Below are 7,858 nucleotides of genomic sequence, written 5' to 3'. Positions count from 1 at the left end.
CTAAAACTGTACTTTTTCTATCTATCCTGCATTCGCCAAAATCGGCATCTTCATAAGCTATTAAATCAAAATTTTCAGATTTTGGATACCATAGTCCTAGATTTGGAGTTCCTTTAAGGTACATAAATATTCTTTTAACACTTTTAAGATGAGATAATTTAGGATTTGATTGAAACCTAGCGCAAAGTCCTACACTAAACATAATATCCGATCTAGTCGCGGTGAGGTAGAGTAGACTACCTATCATTCCCCTATATGTTTTTTGATCAAAATTTTCACTATTTTCATCCATATCTAGCTTAGTCACAATACTCATAAGGGTGTTTATTGCTTTTGAATTATCCATGTTAAATCGTTTTAACAGTTCTAATGTATATTTAGATTGGTTAAGAAATATACCATCACTAAGTTGATTGATTTGTAATCCTAAAAAGAAAGTTAATTCACCCATTAAACTCATTTCAAATTCATGAATCATACATTTGGCAAATGATTCACATAGTGATTCATTCGAAGAGCCAAAAATAATATCGTCAACATAAATTTACACAATAAAAAAATTATTTTCAAAATATTTAATGAACAATGTAGTATCAACCTTGCCTTTGGTAAAATTATTTAAAATAAGAAAGGAACTAAGCCTTTCATACCAAGCTCTAGGAGCTTGTTTCAAGCCATAGAGTGCCTTAGTCAATTTGAATACAGGATTAGGAAGAAGAGAATTTTCAGATCCGGGAGGTTGTTCGACATATACTTCTTCGGAAATAAAACCATTCAAGAAGGCACTTTTGACATCCATTTGAAATTGTTTAAAATTATTACTACTAGCATATGCAAGGAGCATCCTTATGGCTTCTAATCGAGCCACGGGAGCGAAGGTTTCTTCGTAATCGATACCTTCTTCTTGGTTGAAACCTTTGGCCACTAATCTAGTCTTGTTTCTAACCACGGTACCATTTTCGTCTTGCTTATTTCTAAAGACCCATTTAGTACCAATGACTAAATGGTCACTAGGTCTAGGAACAAGCTTCCATACCTTATTCCTCTCAAATTGATTCAATTCCTCTTGCATTGCAATAACCCAAAAATTATCTTTTATAGCCTAGTCAATGCATTTAGGTTCGATTTGAGAAAGGAAGGCGGCGTTAGCACAAAAATTCTTGAAAGAGGAACGAGTTTGAACCCCTTTTGATGTATCCCCTATAATTAGCTCCTTTGGATGAGCAACTATATACTTCCATTCCTTAGGTAAGGAATTTTCGGAAGAAGGTGCATCCAAGTTGCTATTTTGAGGTGGGGGTTTATTTAAAGTCAAATTATCAAAACCAAGATCATCATCAAAATTATTTTTCTTTAAATTAGAAATTTCATTAAAAACTACATGAATAGACTCTTCTATTACTAAGGTTCTTTTGTTAAAAACCCGAAAAGTCTTAGAAACGGAAAAGTAACAAAGAAAGATGCCTTCATCGGATTTAGCATCAAATTTTCCTAAGGCATCCTTTTCATTCAAAATGAAGCATTTACATCCGAAAACTTTAAAATAGGAAATATTTGGTTTTTTGTTATTCCATAATTTATAGGGAGTTTTTGATAAGGATGGTCTTATTAGGACTTTATTCATGATGTAGCAAGTCATATTTACGGCTTTGGCCCAAAAATACTTAGGTAAACTATGTTCATTTAACATAATTCTTACCATTTCTTGTAGGTTTCTATTTTTTATTTCAACTACTCCATTTTGTTGGGGATTCCTCAGAGTGGAGAAGTTGTGATTGTATCCATTAACTTCACAAAGATTTTGGAAATCACGGTTTTGAAATTCGCCACCGTGATCACTTCGAATTGATGAAATCATGAAGCCCTTTTCGTTTTGAGTGAGTTTACAAAATTTTAAGAAGCACTTGAAGCAATCACTTTTGTGGACTAAGAAATAGGTCCAAGTGTACCTAGTATAGTCATCCACAATTACAAATGCATATTTGCTTCCTCCTAGACTTGTTGTGTCAATTGGTCCGAATAAGTCCAAATGGATCAATTGTAGTGGTCTAGTGGTGCTAATTTGATTTTTTGGTTTGAAACTAGTTTTTATTTGTTTACCTAGTTGACATACATCACATACTTTATCTTTAGTAAACTTCATATTTGGAATCCTTCGTACTAATTCTCTAGATGAGATCTTAGATATTAGTTTCATGCTTGCATGGCCTAATCTCCTATGCCAAAGCCAAGCATCATCATTTAGAGCGGAGAAGCACATTTCATTACTTAGTTTATCAAGGTTGATGGTGTAGACATTATTTTGTTTTAATGCAATCATAGTCAAGTTATTGTTTGGTTTTTGATAATACACATATTTGATTCGAATTTAACGATATAACCTTTATCGCATAGTTGACTAATACTCAAGAGATTATGTTTCGATAATACACATATTAGTTGACTAATACTCAATGGAAAAACTAAATTTGTTACCAATAGTTCCCTTGCCAATGATTTTGCCTTTGTTGTTGTCTCCGAAGGTGACGTGCCCTTCTTCTTTGCTAGTGAGCATAGAGAAATGAGATGGATCTCCAGTCATATGTCTTGAGCATCCACTATCGAGATACCATCTCTTGCTCCTAGCTTGTGGGTTTGTCTACAAAAGAGGATGACTTTTAGGTACCCATTTGATTTTGGGTGCCTCAAAAATTGATCCACTAACTTTCTTATTTATTATTGAATCCTTTATAGTTCCTTTAGGAACCCATATTAATTTTTGTGAACTAATTTTCCTAAATGGGCATTTGTAGGCAATATGTCCGGATTTGCAACAGAAGTTGCATTTCATATAAGAGGAAACATGTAATGTAGGTCCTTTTATGAAAGTGGTAGGATTTTGATGTAATCCTTTTACAAATCCAATTCCATTTCTATTTGCGACGTGACCCTTGTGTGCAAGGATCATATCTAATCCTTTGCTACTAACCTTAAACTTGTTTAAGGTTTCTTTAAGAAGCAAATTTTCATTTTTTATTGCTTCTAAATGCTCACACTTATAGCATGGAGGAGTTTGAAGACTATCAAACTTATCTTGTAGCAAAGTATGCTCTTTCTTTAAGATACTTAACTTCTTGCTAATAGTTCTACATTCATCAAATAATTCATGAAAAGCGATAAAGAGTTCTTCAAAAGATAAATCTTCATTAAATAAATCACATACCTCTTCTCCTAAAGCCATTAGCGCGTAATGAGCAACTTGCTCGGTGTTGGACTCCTCTTCTTCGGACGCGCTTGAATCATCCCACGTTGCCTTAAGCGCCTTCTTCTTTGATGTTCTCTTTTTGGCTTGAGGACGATCGTTCTTGTAGTGTCAAGGTTTTTTACACTCATAGCAAATCACTTAGTCCTTCTTTTGTTCAACTTTATTTTTTGTATTATTTTTAAATTTATTCTTTCTTAAATATTTTTTAAAATTTTGAGTCAAAAGTGCAATGTCATTGTCACTGTCCTCATCACTTGATGTTCCTTTCAAGTGGTCTTCTTGTGACTTGAGTGCCATATCCTTCTTGTTCTTTGGAAGGGGGTTCTCGAGCTCGTCATGAGCTTGACATGTCATTTCGTAGGTCATTAGAGACCCAATGAATTCTTCAAGAGGGAATGTTTTAAGGTCTTTGGCCTCTTGAATGGCCGTAACTTTTGGATCCCAACTTTTAGACAGGGATTTTAAGATTATAGTTACTAGTTCAAAGTTAGTAAAATCTTTACCAAGAGTTTTGAGTCCATTGATGACATCCGTAAACCGAGTGTACATGTCTCCGATGGACTCACTTGATTTCATTCGGAAAAGTTCGTCAGAGTGCACAAGGATATTGATTTTGGACTCTTTCACTCGGCTAGTGCCTTCATGAGTGACCTCAAGAGTTATCCAAATATCAAAAGCCGAATCACAAATTGAAACATGATTAAATTCATTTTTGTCTAGTGCACAAAACAAGGCATTCATAGCCTTTACATTTAAAGCAAAAACCTTCTTCTCCGATTCATTCCATTCGCTCATCGAAAGAGAAGATTTTTGAAATCCGTTTTCAATAATAGTCCAAAGCTCGAAATCCATAGAAATAAGGAAGATCCTCATCCGAGTCTTCCAATAAGTATAATCCGACCCATTAAACAAGGGTGGACGTGTGATAGAATGACCCTCATGCATGCCGGAGTAAGCCATCTCTCTTGGGTATTAAACCAAATATGAGAGTGAGCCTTGCTCTGATACCAATTGTTAGGATCGGAGCGGCACTAAGAGAGGGGGGGGTGAATTAGTGCAGTGGATTAAAATGTTGGTTTCGACAAATCTTTCGTACGATAAAAATTGGAATCGGAAGTGCTTAACTTGAAAGTGTATTCGCAAAGTTGTTCAGCAAACGTAATGAGGAAATAAAGCAAGTAAGAAGGTTTGCAGTAATGTAAATAGCAGTAATGAAATGCAAACCAGAGATTACACCGTTTTTAAAGTGGTTCGGTCAAGTGACCTACATCCACTTACGAGGCCCCTCTTCGATGAGGCTCCCACCTTCCACTAGCAAATCTCTTGAAAGGGAAGGGTGAATACCCCTCTTAGAACTTTTTACAAGCGGTTCACTCACTTACAGATTTTCAGCAAGAAAGAAGGAGGTGAACACTAGCAAATTGAAAACAAGACTAGCTAAGACTTTTCTAAGGCCTTTCTCTTAAACACTTGCTGCAAAAAAGGTTGTAATCTCAGCTAAGATTTGAGGGCTATTTATAGGCCTCAAGAGGATTCAAATTTGGGCTCCGAAATTTGAATTCTCTTTGAGTTCCCGTTGCTGGCGGTGCCACCGCCTGTCAATGGCGGTGCCACCGCCTGTCAGTGTCAGACACTGACAGTGCTGGGCGGTGCCACCGTCCAACTCTCAGGCGTTGGGCGGTGCCACCGCCCAGCTCTCGGGCGCTGGGCGGTGCAATGTTATAGGACTCTAGCTTGGAGAGTCCTAATTGAGAGGGACATTCATGTAAAACTGTTAGGACTCTAGCTATGAGAGTCATAATTGAGAGGGACATTCTGTTAGGACTCTAGCTAGGAGAGTCCTAATTGAGAGGGGCATTCATGTTGGAGGTGTTTTCTTAGAGAATAATTAGGAGTTCTAAGGGAATAAGAGTCTTGACTATGAGTCCTAATAGGAGTTGGTTAGAAGTAAGAGTTTTAAGTAGGAGTCCTATTAGGAGTTAGGGTTTAGAAGCCCTATAATTAGCCATGTATTCCTTCTCTTTTCATAAGCAATAGATGAATCTTTTCTACAGCCTTTGAGCAGCAATTTGGAGGGAGGAACTCCTATAGTGTTCCAAGGAGGCTGATCCCCTAAAGAGATCAACCTTAAGTTTAGAACCTACAAGGGTTCTACCATGCAACCGCCCAGTCTGGCGGTGCCACCGCTAGACCCTTCGGTTCACTTGTTGGGCTTCAAATTTAACCCAAACCAAGTCTAATTTTGGGCCCAATTGGCCTCTAACCAGGATATAGGATTATCTCTTAATCCTAATCCTAATTACAAGTGAACTACATAACAAAACACATCAAAAGCACGTTTTTAACCGCGAACATCGAGTCTTGTTCCGACGAGCTTTCCGACGAACTTCTTCCGACGAACTCCCAGCAAGCTCCCGAACTTGTGATGACTTTAACGAGTAGCCGAGCCTTCTCGGTGATCTCCGTGAACCTCCAACGATCTCTTCGGCGAACTTCCGAAAATTCCGATAGGTTCCCGATTTCTTCTCGGTTGGTTCCGACAACATCTCCGATGATTCTTCGGACTCATAAACGTCCATCGAACTTAACTCTGATATTCTTGCTTTGTGTTTTCTGGTTATCGTAGTTACTCCTGCACACTTAACTCAATAATATGGATTAGATCAATTAACCCATCAATTGATTTTATCATCAATATCCGAGATTCAACAGACCCCTGCGTAGTTCCCGTCTCTCGGAGAGGAACTAAGGAGCCCCAACACATTTCGGCATTACAACTGAAGAAAGGGGTGCGAAAAGGCGAATTGACATTCGTGGCTGCTATGAAGGTAGAGCCACTCAACGAGGAGGCCATTCAAGAATCTGCTGTGGTGGCGAATGTCCTAAAAGAGTTCAAAGACGTTATGCTACCCGCGTTGCCGAAGACTCTTCCACCACGCAGAGGCATGGATCACAGCATCGAGCTGGAGCCAGGAGTGAAGCTTCTAGCGAGACCACCCTACCGCATGTCCCCGCCAGAGTTGGCAGAACTCATGTAGCAGTTAGGTGAACTGCTAAGCGGTGGTCTCATCCGCAGCTCTAAAGCACCTTTTGGAGCTCTAGTCCTCTGCCAGAAGAAACAAGATGGGAGCCTCCGATTATGCGTCGACTACCGAGCCCTCAATAAAGTAACAGTGAAGAACAAGTATCCCATCCCGCTCATTGCGGACTTGTTCGACCAAATGGGCAAAGCAAAGTATTTCTCAAAACTCGACCTTCGGTCGGGGTATTGGCAGGTGCGCATTGCTGAAGGCGACGAAGCAAACACTACCTGTTTGATCAGGTATGGAGCGTTTGATTTCTTGGTGATGCCTTTCAGCTTAACCAACGCTCCGGCCACATTCTGCACTCTCATGAACCAGCTATTCGAGTATTTGGATAAGTTCATGGTCGTCTACTTGGACGATATCGTCGTCTACAGTCAAACGCTCGAGGAGCACATCAAGCACCTTCGGACGATTTTCAAGGTTCTCAGGGAGAACACTTTGTTCGTGAAAAGGGAGAAATGCTACTTTGCTCAAACTGAGATCCTATTCTTGGGGCATCGAATCAGTGATGGCTCCATCCGGATGGATAAGTCGAAGGTGCAAGCAGTTGCAGAATGGCGAACTCCAAAGAAGGTGCCAGAGTTGAGATCCTTCCTTGGTTTCGTCAACTACTATCGATGCTTCATAGCGGGATATTCGAAGCGGGCAACCCCACTGACGGAGTTGCTGAAGAAGGAGCAGCCTTGGAACTGGTCTGACAAATGTGAGATAGCATTCCAAGATCTAAAGGCTGCTGTTCTAGAAGAACCGGTGCCCAAAATTCCGAACTATGGAGAGCCCTTTGAAGTCTATAGAGATGCTTTGGACTTCACTATTGGGGGGGTACTCATGCAGGAAGGTCATCCAGTGGCCTACGAGAGCCGCAAACTCAATGAGACCAAGCGACGGTATCCAGTGCATGAGAGAGAGATGACAGCAGTGATCCACTATCTACGAGTTTGGCGACACTACCTCCTCGGGTTGCGATTTGTGCTGAGAATGGACAACATCGCCCTGAGCTATTTCCAAACTCAGAAGAAGCTCTCCCCAAAGCAGGCGCGATGGTAGGACTTCCTGGCTGAATTTGATCTGGCAATGGAGTACAAGCCCGGGATGGCGAATGTCATGGTCGATGCGCTGAGTCAGAAAGTGGAATGTGTGAATGTCATACAACTGGAGGGCAGAGGCCAAGCAAGTCAGTTGCACTCCAACTTCCTTTCCCGAATCAAAGATAGACTGTATAGTGATCCCCAGGCAGTTATCCTGATGCAGCTCATCAAAGAAGGCAAGGCACGACGATTTTGGGTTCAGGAGGGACTTGTTTACACCAAAGGGAATAGGGTTTATGTTCCCCAAGTGGATAATTTTAGGTACGAGCTCTTAAAAGAGTGTCACGATTCCCTTTGGGCTGGACACCCAGGCATTCACAGAACATTGGCTCTTGAGGAGAGGGCCTTCTACTGGCCGAAGATGGGGATTGACGTGGAGGAGTATGTTCGAACATGCCTTACTTGCCAACAAGACAAGGTGGAGCAGCGGAAGCCGGTGG

Source organism: Musa acuminata, chromosome BXJ2-10 (assembly GCF_036884655.1).
Source record: "Musa acuminata AAA Group cultivar baxijiao chromosome BXJ2-10, Cavendish_Baxijiao_AAA, whole genome shotgun sequence".
Classification (NCBI taxonomy): domain Eukaryota; kingdom Viridiplantae; phylum Streptophyta; class Magnoliopsida; order Zingiberales; family Musaceae; genus Musa; species Musa acuminata.
The sequence above is the reverse complement of the archived record's forward strand: the minus strand, read 5'-3'. Positions refer to the sequence as shown.